At 54.8% G+C, this 12,160-nt stretch overlaps 1 long non-coding RNA gene across 1 annotated transcript; it reads left to right on the top strand.

Moving 5' to 3' along the window:
- Positions 1-1,482: 1,482 nt before the first annotated feature.
- LOC129548643 (uncharacterized) lies at positions 1,483-7,427 on the top strand. The gene is made up of 3 exons (XR_008684369.2): positions 1,483-1,930; positions 4,042-4,153; positions 7,290-7,427. It is a non-coding gene; the product is annotated as an uncharacterized LOC129548643 (long non-coding RNA).
- Positions 7,428-12,160: the final 4,733 nt, after the last annotated feature.

Here is a 12,160-nt window from a genome sequence, read left to right on the forward strand (position 1 = left end):
CCTCTCCTCTGCCTTCACTCTTTCCCAGTATCAGGGTCTTTTCCAATGAGTTGGCTCTTTGCATCAGGTGGTCAAAGTATTGGAGCTTCAGCATCAGTCCTTAAAATGTGTATTCAGGGTTGATTTCCTTTAGAATTGACAAACCGTCGTGCTGGAGTAGACAGCTGAGAGTTCCCTGGATAGCAAGGCGATCAAAGCAATTACACTCCAGTTAAAAAAAAAAAAGAACCAAATCCAAGTGTCATCGTCATCGAGGGCTACTGTGTAACAAAATACCAGGCCCATGAATCAGATAGTAGAGGTTTACTCTCTCACAGCCTGGAGGCCAGAAGTCCAAGGTCAAGGTGCGGGCTTAGCTGGTTCCTCCAAGGGCTGTGAAGGACCGTCGGGACAGGCCTGCCTCCCAGCTCCTGGCGGTTTGCTGGGTTCCTTGGCTTGGAGAAGCCCACCCTCAGCCTCCACCTTCATCTCCACGTGGGCTCTCCCTGTGTCAGGGTCCAGTCGCTGCATCCCTTGCGGAGAACACTTGCCCCTGGATTTAGGATCCACTCCAAATGCCGAGTAATCTCCTTTTGATTTCAATAACTCTCCGCGAAGGCCCTATTCCCAAACACAGTCACATTCTGAGGTACTGGGGGTTAGGACGTCAACATACAAGTTTGTCGGGGACACAATTCAACCCACAGCATCACCCCCGCTATGGTGGGAGCAGAGCAGCAGGTGCGACGCAGAGGGTTGGCTGGAGAGGGAGGCGGGCAGACATCGCACGGCTGGAGGCGGTGGCTCCTCTGGGAGGCTCAGCAGCACGAGGTGCAGGAGCCATAAGGCTGTCCAGGCCTGCGCCTCCCAGTCCAGGCCCTGCCAGGGGGCCCCATGCAGCCTCAGCAGCAGCAGGACCCAGGCCCTTCCTTACACATATTCCATCCTTCACCACCTTGGATCCCCCGGCCCTGCAGGGGATCAGGGTCTTGCCAGCATCCTTTGACCTAGTCAAAGGTGAAAAGATAACACCCTAGGAGTCACTGGGTGCCTCTGAGTCTCTGGACTTTGAGCAGGAAGTCTGGGGAAAGCCCAACCGTTAGAAGCAAAGGGACTAGAGACGCTGAAGGCAGCACCCTGTGGCCGGGTACCGCGCCCCCGGGAGGAGGGGCCGCTGTGCCCTGGACTTCTAGGGTCTGTCCCGGGAGCTGCCCCCACCCCGCGCCTGTGACCGGAGGTCTGTCCTGGTCACCGCAGGATCCTCCCAGCTCCCTTACCACCTAAACCTAGTTTCCTGGTGATACGCAGAAACTACTTTGGAGATAGAAAAACAAACAGGTAGAGAGGGCTTGGGGGAACCGGGGGTGGGGCGCGGGTAGGGCGTCACCCGGAGTGAAGGAAAACTGAAAACCTCCAACCTCCGCAGACAGTTCCGCGTGAGCCCGGAGCCTGTGCGGCAGACAAGGAGCAGGGCAGGGCGCGCCCCCGGAGCGGGACACGGGGCGCGGGGAGGCAGGGTGTCCCCCCGCCCTGGAAGGGGACGCTGAGGGGCTGGCAGAGCTCGGGAGGGCAGTGGGGAGCTTCATGGATGAGCCAGCAGGGACCACGGGGCTCCAAACCGGACAGACAGGCAACGCCCGCGGAGACCTGCAGGTCTTCAGCTCCACCCCGGCCCCAGGGGCCCCGGGCACGTAGGGGACGGCTTCGGGGGGGCGCGGAACACAGAGTCTGGAGCTAGAGAGGGAGACAGACAAGGACCCCCCCGCCCCAAGCCCAGAGAGTGCTGTGTCCCAACCTGCACCCAGGACGGAGCGGCTCCTGGGAAATGAGGCAGAGCTGGACCAGGAGCGCGGGCGCCGGTGATCAGGCTCCGCACGGAGACAGCCACGTCTGGGGAGACGGCTCCCCCAGCTTCTCCTGGCCTGGGGGCTCTGTGAGGTGGAAGGAACAGGTAGGGGGACGTGGTCTGGGGCGGGGTCTGAGGGAAGCGGGCTGCCTGGCTCTGCCGGTGGTCAGTCACTCAGGCCCATGCCCGCCTGCCCCTGGGCAGCCCGGCCAGGAGGGTGGAGGGCTGTGGGCTCCGCTTACTCATTTATACACATTGGCTGAACCCTGATAATCCACAGCAGATGGCGCGAACGCTCTCAGGATGCAGCCCAGACTGGGCCCAGACGCCTCCAAAGCTGACCCTGGGGAGGCGAGGCTGGGGGCTCCCTGGGCTCCCCTCCACCCTGTTCCTGCTCAGGCACGTCTGGGAGGAGCCCATCCTCGCCTCCCCAGCCCCACACGCAGGGGTTTGGCGCCCTTCCCGCAGTCCACCCAGCGCACCTGAGCTCTGGGTCAGCTGGGCCCCTTGCTCTGCCTGGGAGGTTGACCTGAGTGGGGTTCCCAATCCAGTGGCCCCGAGACCAGCAAGGTGCGGGGAGGTCCCGGAGAGACGCCAGGTGCCCAGCGGGTGGGGGGTTGGGAGGGTGGCCACGCAGGGCAGGGTCTGGAAGCCAGAGACCCCGTGCCCGGGGCCAGTCTCAGCCGGGTCGGCACTGCCAGGGCTCAGTCTCACTGGGCCCGCGTGTGCCCAGACCCCCACGGCCAGTGACAGCGCGGGCTGCTGGCCAGGCCTCAGTGCCCAGTGGGAGCTTGTAGGAATACGTGGCCCAAGGGGTGAAAGGGACCAGCTCCCAGGAGGACCCCCTGGGGAAGGGCTGTGGGACTCACAGCCGCCTGCCTGGCCTGAGCTTGCTGCTTGAGGTCCAAGGTCACCTGGTGGCACCCAGACCCTGGGATCAGCCCAGGATAGCACCTCAGAACTGGCACCTGGTGGGGAACAGGGCGGGAGGCGTGGATGAGGCCCAGGCGGGCGCTCCCAAGCCCCCGCCTCCCCGCGCCTGCCTCTCCTGAATGACAGACTGGGGAGAGGGAAGGAGTCTGGCAGGCAGAGCCTCGTCTCGCCCCCCTGCTGAGGCCCAGTCGGAACCCGAGACCCCAGATCCAGGTCCTGCCCTGAACCCTGCCCCCTCAGGAAATGGCCTCTCCGCCCCCACAGGGCAGCCAAGTCCCTCGGTGCCCCTCCAGCCAGTCTCCTGGCCCGCGCCCCGATAGTCAGGCCGTCACTGCCTCTTCCTCACCACCCACCTGGGCCCCTGAGGACCCCCGCCTACCTTGAATCCAGCCCCAGAGTCCCCTCCGAGGCATCCAAACACTGGGGAGCATCATACCCTCCTCCAGGTCCTCCCGGAGCCCCGCCGCCGGGGGTCAGCTTCTGGGCGGGGGACCCTTGAGACCCCAGGACCTGTCCCTGCCCCTGCCCCCTCCCCCATCCACTGCTGCCCTCCCACCTCTTTCTGCTGGTCTTGACTTTAAATTTTCTCTCCCAGTTTATTTGATTATTTAGTATCGATTTAGAAACCAGAGCTGAGTCCTTTGGTAGGCAGCATTGATTGCTATTCATTTTCCTTAATCTTAAGAATGGAAACTGTATTAACCGCCCCCCCACCGCAACCAAGCTTCGGATACTGAGGGCCCTGTCCCCACTCCCCAGCCCACATCTCCATCAGCATAGCCCCCCTCGTTACAGCGGGCTGCTTGGGGGCCTCCAGGCCTCCTCTGGAAAGACCCACCAGCTTGTCAACAGGAAGCACCAGTAGGATACGTCTCAGATCCCACTCTCTGCTGCACCCACCAGACGGGGACCCTGGGGCCGGGGTGCTCCCAGTCTTAGGAGGGAGAGAGCCCCCTTCAACCACATTTCCCACTCCCAGTGGGCCCGTCGTGATTCGGGGCCCCCTCCCCACACATGTGGGAGCGAGCAGGGGACAGTGAATGCGGGCACCGCCCGTGTCTCCTTGGGGTCTCAGCTGGGCAGCCGGAACGCAGTTCCCCTCTGTGTCCAGATCTCACGGACACAAAGGAGACGATGGTACCAGAGGCTGTGCCAGGAGGAAGACCCCAGGAGCCTCTAGCTGGCGGCCTGGGAGGCCAGGGACAAGTTTAAGGGGCCCCGCCTCCCTCCGCCTGAGCCCCGCCCCCAAACCGACACAGACCCTCTCTGTGCTTCTCCCCAAGGCGGGACCTCCTCCAGCTCCTCTGAGCTAAGATTTCCACCCTGCCAGGGCTCCTGCGGCCGAGCAGTAGCCAGACGCCTCAGCCTGTGACCAGCAGGAGCCGCACGTGCATGGTGAGTATCCAGGGTTGATCTCCTTTAGGACTGACTAGCCTGATCTCCTTACGGACCAAGGGACTCTCAAGAGTCTTCTCTAGCACCACAGTCAGAAAACGTCAGTTCTTCGGTGATGACTGGATGGCATCACCGACTCAATGGACATGAGTTTGGGTGGACTCCGAGAGTTGGTGATGGACGGGGAGGCCTGGCGTGCTGCAGTCCATGGGGTCGCAGAGTCGGAAATGAGCGAGTGACTAAACTGATGCCTTCTTTATGGTTCAGTTCTCACATTTTTCAGCTTTATTGAGATGCAATTCGTGTACCGTCAAATTCACTGATGTAAAATACACAGTTCAGGGGTCTTTATACACCAGCTTTATACAGAGCTGTGCTACCTGATTATACATTTCAACAGCCCGAGAAGAGAGCCCACGTGTCCCCTGCCCCTTGTTAGAAACCTCCTCTATAAGCTGGCTCCTCCCCTCAACCCTGCTCAGGGCCACTGGGGACACTGTCTCCCTGTCTTCCGGGCTAGAAGTCTTACAAATACAGAATAGAACATAACTCTCAGCTTCTAGGTTGTGAATTTTTTTTTTTTTTCAGTTGACAGCCTATTCTGGACATTACCCATAAACAGAATCATGTAACCCATGGCCTACTATTGGAGAAGGAAATGGCAACCCACTCCAGTGTTCTTGCCTGGAGAATCCCAGGCACGGGGGAGCCTGGTGGGCTGCCGTCTGTGGGGTCGCACAGAGTCGGACACGACTGAAGTGACTTAGCAGCAGCAGCAGCAGCAGCAGCATGGCCTACCGTGACGGGTTTCCTTCGCTCAGCATTACGGTTTCAGGGTCACCCACTATGTGCCCTGTGTCACCACTTCCTTCCTGTGTGTGGCTGAACGGTACAGCTGGTCCGTGTGTATCTGTTCATCCATCCATGGGCACACGGGTTGCTTCCACCCTTTAGCTGTTACAAACAATGCTGGACACGTCTTTGAATGGACGTGTGGTTTCGTTTCTCTTGGGAATGTACCTAAGAGGCATCAGTGGATCATGTGGGAACTCTGTTTAGCATCTTGAAGAACTGCCAGACTGTTTTCCAAAAGGGCTGCGTCATCTTACATCCCCACCAGCAGTGTCTGAGGGCTCCGGCTGCTCCACGTTCTTAAAAGCACTTGTTACTGTCTGTCTTTTCTGTGTTAGCCATCCCAGCGGGTGTGAAGTGATGACTCACGGTGGTTTTGATTTGCGTTCCCCTGATGATTAACGACACTGAGATCTTTCCGTGTGCCTACTGGCCACACGACCCATCTTCTTTGGGAAATGTTCCTTCAGGGAATTCCCTGGCGGCCCAGTGGTTAGGACTCCACACTCTCACTGCAGAGGGTGTGGGTTCTTTCCTTGTTTGGGGAACTAAGATCCCACACGCTGCTCAGTCCAAACAAACAGAGTTAATTCAGAGTCTCTGTCCGTTTTCGAGTTGAGTTGTTTGCTTTTTTGCTATTGCTAAGCGCTCTTTGCGTCCTGTGGATGCTAGTCTCTTATCAGACACCAGACTTCTCAATACTGTCCCCCACTCCCCCACTTTCTCGATGATGGGGGGTGGCAGATCATGCCCAGGGACTGAGATTTTCTTTGCCAATGCTTTATTTAACACAGGTTCACTGCCATGCCATGCTTGTCTGACTACTTACATCCCCGTGGACTGTAGCCCACCAGGCTCCTCTGTCCACGGGATTCTCCAGGCAAGAATACCGGAGTGGGTTGCCATTTCCTCCTCCAGGGGATCTTCCCAACCCAGGATCGAACTCATGTTTCTTGTGTCTCCTGCATTGGCAGGTGGGTTCTTTACCACTGCACCATTACTGCAGGAGTAACAATAATGTGAGCATACACGGGAATGTCTCTTAATAACCCAGTAAAGAAATAACATACTCCAAACAAATGACTGATTACTCCATTGTTCCAGCCAAAGGGCAGTAAAATGCATAAAGTCTAAATTCAGCTGAGATGTACCTTTTGAGCAAAGTTTTGGTTCCTCCAGAGATGTCCAGCTGCCAGCGCAAAAATAAAAGTCTCTCTTGTTGCTGGGGAACCGTGGCGCTGCTGTTGGATGGCAGGCTGATCTCCTTGGCGAGACAGCTGCACGATTCGTCACCATTCCTCATAAAGGAGTCACCTCTACCAAGCCAAGGGCTTCAGAGAGCTGGATCAGCAGTCTGGTTCCACTGTCACAGACTCTTGGTATTTACAGCCCTAATGTCCGGGCACCACGGCGGCTTTTTCACATGTTCTTATTGATAAGCCCCCAGGGGCCCTTTGAGCAGCTGAGCTCTGATAAATATGATGACATCCTGACATAGCCCATTCTTATATCAAAACAACCTTACTTCTTTTTTGCTTGTTTCGTTTTTAATTTTTATGTTATGTTGCTGCAAGTTTCATTAACAATGTTGTGTTAGTTTCAAGCATATAGCAAGGTGAACTGGTCATACACATACATATATATATATTTCTTCTTCCAGATTCTTTTTCCATACAGGTTATTACAGAACATTGAGTAGAGTTGCCTGTGCTGTAAGCAGGTCCTTGTTGGTTATCTATTTTGTATATAGTAGTGTGTGTGTGCTAACCCCAACCTCCTAATTTATCCCCTCTCCAAACAACTTTACTTCCAAAAACATTTGTCTTTGCCATGCTGCTGCTAAGCTGCTGCTAAGTCACTTCAGTAGTGTCCGACTCTGTGTGACCCCATAGACAGAAGTCCACCAGGCTCCCCCGTCCCTGGGATTCTCCAGGCAAGAACACTGGAGTGGGTTGCCATTTCCTTCTCCAATGCATGAAAGTGAAAAGCGAAAGTGAAGTCGCTCAGTCGTGTCCGACCCTTAGCGACCCCGTGGACTGCAGCCCACCAGGCTCCTCCGTCCATGGGATTCTCCAGGCGAGAGGACTGGAGTGGGGGCCATTGCCTTCTCCGTGTCTTTGCCATAATCAATGGATTAATACATTGTCACTTAAATTGTCAAAAGTAGACTTGAAAAAAAAAGAGTAGATTTGAAATTATATAATCTCAATACAGAGTATCCTTTGACACACAAGAGTTTAAAATTTTGAACACGTCCTACTTTTTCCTTTTTCTTTTCTTTCAGCCACACCCCATGGCTTGTAGGATCTGAGTTCTCCAACCAGGGATTGAACCCAGGCCATAGCAGCAGAAGCACCGAGTCCTAACCACTAGACCACCAGGGAACTCCCTACCTACTGTTTTTTCTAATTTTGCATGTGCTTTGGGGTTGTGTATAGGAAATCATTGTCTAACTCAAGGTCATGAAGATTTATGTTTTTCTCTAAGAGTTTCATAACTTCGGCTCTTACACTGAGGTCTATGACCCTTTTGAGTGGATGTGTGTGTATGGCGTGAGGTATGGCCCTCCCTTCATTCTTTTGCCTTTGGATTTCCAGCTGAAAAGACTATTCTTTTGCTCCTCGAATCGTCTGGGTGTCTTTGTAGAAACCAGCTGGCCATGGCTGCGAATATTTATTTCTGGACTCTCGATGCCATTCCACTGATACACTGTCTGTCCTCAGGCCAGTGCCACACTGCCTTGATCTCTGTAGCTTTGCAGTAAGTTTGAATCGGGAATGTGACTCCAACAGCTTTCTTCTTATTTTTTTAAGAGTGTTTCGGCTATTCTGGGGCCCTTGCAGCCCCTCAAGAATGTTAGGACCAGACTGTGAAAGGCCAGCTGGGATTTTGACAGGGACTTCTCCGGAGCTGCAGATCAATTTGGCAATGTCAAGCTGGCATTACAACCACATCACCGTGTCTCCTGGTCCGTGAACACTGGCTGTCTTCTCATTTTGTCAGAACTTCTTTAATCCCTTTTGGCAATGTCTTGCAGTTTTCAGTGTACAAGTCTTACACTTCTTTTGCTACATTTATTACGAGGTATTTTGTTCACTTACTGCTGTTACACATGGGATTGTCTTCTTAACTCCACGTTTGGATTGCCCATTGCTAGTGTATAGCAATACGATGGACTTTTGTGTATTGATCTCTCTTTTTTTGGCTGTGTTGGGTCTCAGTTGTGGCATGCGGGATCTTCGTTTCATCACTCGGGATCTTTCCTTGGGCACGTGGACTCTCTAGATGTGGCCTGTGGGACAAGGCAGCTGCAGCACGCAGGCCTAGCTGCTCTGTGGCATGCGGAATCTCAGTTCCCCGACCAGAGATCGAACCCATGTCCCCTGCATTGCAAGGCAGATTCTTAACTACTGGACCACCAGGGAAGTTCCTGTACATTGATCTTGTATTCTGCCAACTGTTGAACATATTTATTTATTGTTTTAATTTTCTGCATGTGGATTTCTTAGGATTTTCCACACAAGACATCATGTCATCTGCAAATAGAGATAGGTTATGTCTTCCTTTCCCATATGGGTGTCTTTTTATTCCTTCATCTTGCTTAAATGCTCTGGCCAGAGCTTCTAGGACAATGTTGAATAGACGTGGCAGGAGTATGCAGCAACATGGATGGACCTAGGAGATGATCAAGTAAGTCAGAAAGAGAAAGCCAAACAGCACGTGTTATCACTTACATGTGGAATCTAAAATACGACACAAAGGAACTCATACAAAACAGAGAGAGACTCACAGACCTAGAGAACAGACTTGTGGTTGCCAAGGGGAAGGTGGGTCAGGGAGGGAAGGACTGGGCTTAGCAGATGCAAACGGTTATACACAAGATGGACAAACCACCAGGTCCTACTGTACAGCAGAGGGGACTATATTCAGTATCCTGTGAATATGTGTTCAGTGTCCTGTGAATATATATTCACTATGTGTACAGCTGAATCACTTTGCTGTACAGCAGAAACTGACACAACATTGCAAGTCAACTATATTTCGATAAAACATATACATATATATGGAAAGACAGGGAGAGAAAGGCAGAGAGGAGAGAGAAGGGGCAGGATTTGGGGTCCTTTGCTTGTCTCTGATCTCTTGGGGGACACACTCCGATTTTACCATTAGCTGTGATGCTAGCTGTGGTCATTTGTAAACACCCCTTATCCAATGGAGGACGTTCCTTGCTATTTTGAGCGTGTTGAGTGTTTTCATCATGAAAGAATGTTGGGTTTTGTCAAATGCTCTTCCTGCTTCTATTGAAATGATCATATAATTTGTCTTTTATTTTATTAACATGGCATAATACCTTTTTCAGATGTTAAGCTCTTTTTGTTTGTTCATTTGCTTTTTAAATATAAACTTGTCTCCCTTGGGGATGGCCTTTGAGTCCCTGTCAAATGCAGCGAGGGTGGCAGACTCCCTGTGAAGCAGGCTTTGCAGAAACAGCTTGTCGGTGGTCTTTGCTTATTTCCACAGGAAATGAAGGCAGGGAGGCCGGTTCAGTGATCCCACAACCCCCTCCTACAACACACACACACAGTACGCGTGTCCCAGAACAGCAGTGAGTCACCAGCCCCGGGCAGAGAAGCCTCTCCGTCAAACACACTTGAAGAAGGCCCTGGCCTCCTGCCTCTCAGGAGCCAGGCCTTGCTCCGAGTGCCTGGGCCTATGGTCGCGTTCACTGCAGACGGGACACGGACGAGCCAGCCCAAAGTCACCGGCAGGAGAAGACCCAGGCCAAGTCCAGCTGGGCAGTGAGGCCTGTGGCAGCTGGCGACGGCCCCCATCAGCTCCCCTTCCGTCCTGGGGCAGTCAGGGGAGGGCAGGGGCGGCACAGGCTGGGGGCGGTTCCCCTCCCAGGCTGGCAGGCCCCGCCCCCTCCCCTCATTCTCGAATGCAGCAGCCCATCTGGGAGCTTGTCCAGGTGTCCCAGCCCACAGCTGGAATGGGAGTTCTGCGGCCCAGCCGACAGCGGGAGCCTTGCCCAGGCCGTGCCCCCAGGGTGCGCCCTGCCCCCTCCCCAGGCCTTGCCCCTGGGTGCCCCCCGCCCCCTCCCCAGGCCTGAGATGTGGACTGCTATGTCAATGTTACCTGCCCCGGGCACCCTGAAGGGGCTCGACTTCTGGGGGAGTCTGGGGGTGCTCCCAGGTGGAGTCAGTACTGAACATGGATGCAGGAGAGCAGGCGCCATCCCCCGAGGCCTGAACGGAACACACGGGGAAAGGAGAACATGCCCTCCTCCGGCCCCACCCCATGAGCTGGGGCGGCTCCTGGCATCTCCTCCTGCCTTCAGACTGCGGTTTACAACATCAGCTGGGGCTCAGGCCTCCAGACTCAGGCTGGATGACGTCACCAGTGTGCCCACGCAGGTCATGCCCAGCCCCGTAACCACGCGAGCCGACTCCTCCGGGGCCAGCTGACGCTTCCCTGCGGAAACCCTCCAGTCACCTCCACTGGGGGCAGAATCCAGGGCAGCACCCTTGAGGGCCGAGAGCCAGCCTCACCCTGACCTCCCCGCCAGCCCCCACCGCAGACCTCAGAGTCTAGCCCTCCCCCACATTCTTCTGCTGCCACCCACTAGCCTCCTGCTTCCAACACCCCCTCTGCCTGAAACACTCCCCCCAACACCCCAACAAAGGTCTGTCTAGTCAAAGCGATGGTTTTTCCAGTAGTCATGTATGCACGTGAGAGGCGAACCACAAAGAAGGCTGAGCGCCGAAGAGCTGATGCTTTCAAACTGTGGTGCTGGAGAAGACTCTTGAGAGTCTCTAGGACTGCAAGGAGAGCAAACTAGTCAATACTAAATATACATTGGATTGAATTGGATTCATTCATTCAGCCAACCCTGAATATTCATCGGAAGGGCTGAAGCTGAAGCTCTAAAACTTTGGCCACCTGATGCTAAGAACTGACTCGTTGGAAAAGACCCTGATGCTGGGAGAGATTGAAGACAGGAAAAGAGAGGGCGACAGAGGATGAGATGGTCGGACGGCATCACTGACTCAATGGACATGAGTTTGAGCAAATTCTGGGAAATGGTTCAGGACTGGGAAGCCTGGTGTGCTGCCGTCCATGGGGTTGCAGAGTTGGACACGACCTAGCCCTAGTGACTGAACAACAAAAGCACCCCACAGGGCTGGCTCCATCGCTGCCTTCTCCTGGAACCCCATGGAGGAGTGCTCCCCACCCCCAAGTGGCTTTCCATCCAGCATCCTCCAAACAGCGTCCCTTCCCAGCACCACCATGACCATCATGGGGTGACATCTGTCGCCTTCATCAGGGCCTGAGGTCCTCAAGCGAAGGGGTCCTGGCTGTCCAGCTGCTCACAGCGCCTGGCACACAGTGGGCACCTACAGGACGAAAGCAGCGGGTGGTGGGCCAGGGACGCAGGCACACGGTTCTGCAGCTCCCTGAGCACGGGCTCTCTGCCCCACCACCCCCTTCCCAGAAGGCCCAGGGAAGAGACAGCCCACAACGTTGGCAGGGAAGGTCTGCATCACTGCAGGGAGCGGATAGGAGGACAGGGTGCCCAGGGCACCCAGACAAAAGTGAAAGTGATAGTCGCTCAGTCATGTCCGACTCTTTGTGACCCCATGGACTGTGTCCTCCAGGCTCCTCTGTCCATGGAATTCTCCAGGCAAGAATACTGGAGTTGGTTACTGTTCCTTTCTCCAGGGGATCTTCCCAACCCAGGGATCGAACCCAGATCTCCCACGTTGCAGGCAGATTCTTAACCATCTGAGCCACCAGGGAAACCACCTAGACAGGCGACTCTTCAAACTGAAGTCCTGGTCTGCCTCCTGGTCAGCAAAAAGAATCCAGGCAGACCCCTCAAAGATGTTACTTCTTTTGGTTATAACCTTCAACACGCACAAACCCACACCTGCGCTCCTGGCTCTTCCAGAAGCCTGAAGCCGAAACAAATGTTTAAATAAACCACCAAGAAAGCTACAGGGATAGCAGAGCCTCTCGATTGACACAACACAGTGGCCACTTGCCTTCTGCTGCTGAAATGTAAACCCCTGCACCATGAGCAAAATCAGCACGCCAGTCCCAGGCGGTGGCGCTGGCCACGTTTCAAGCGGTCAGTAGTTACTCGTGCCAGGGTGA

This window comes from Moschus berezovskii, chromosome 25 (assembly GCF_049115385.1).
Source record: "Moschus berezovskii isolate FMDL1 chromosome 25, NW_MosBer_1.0, whole genome shotgun sequence".
Classification (NCBI taxonomy): domain Eukaryota; kingdom Metazoa; phylum Chordata; class Mammalia; order Artiodactyla; family Moschidae; genus Moschus; species Moschus berezovskii.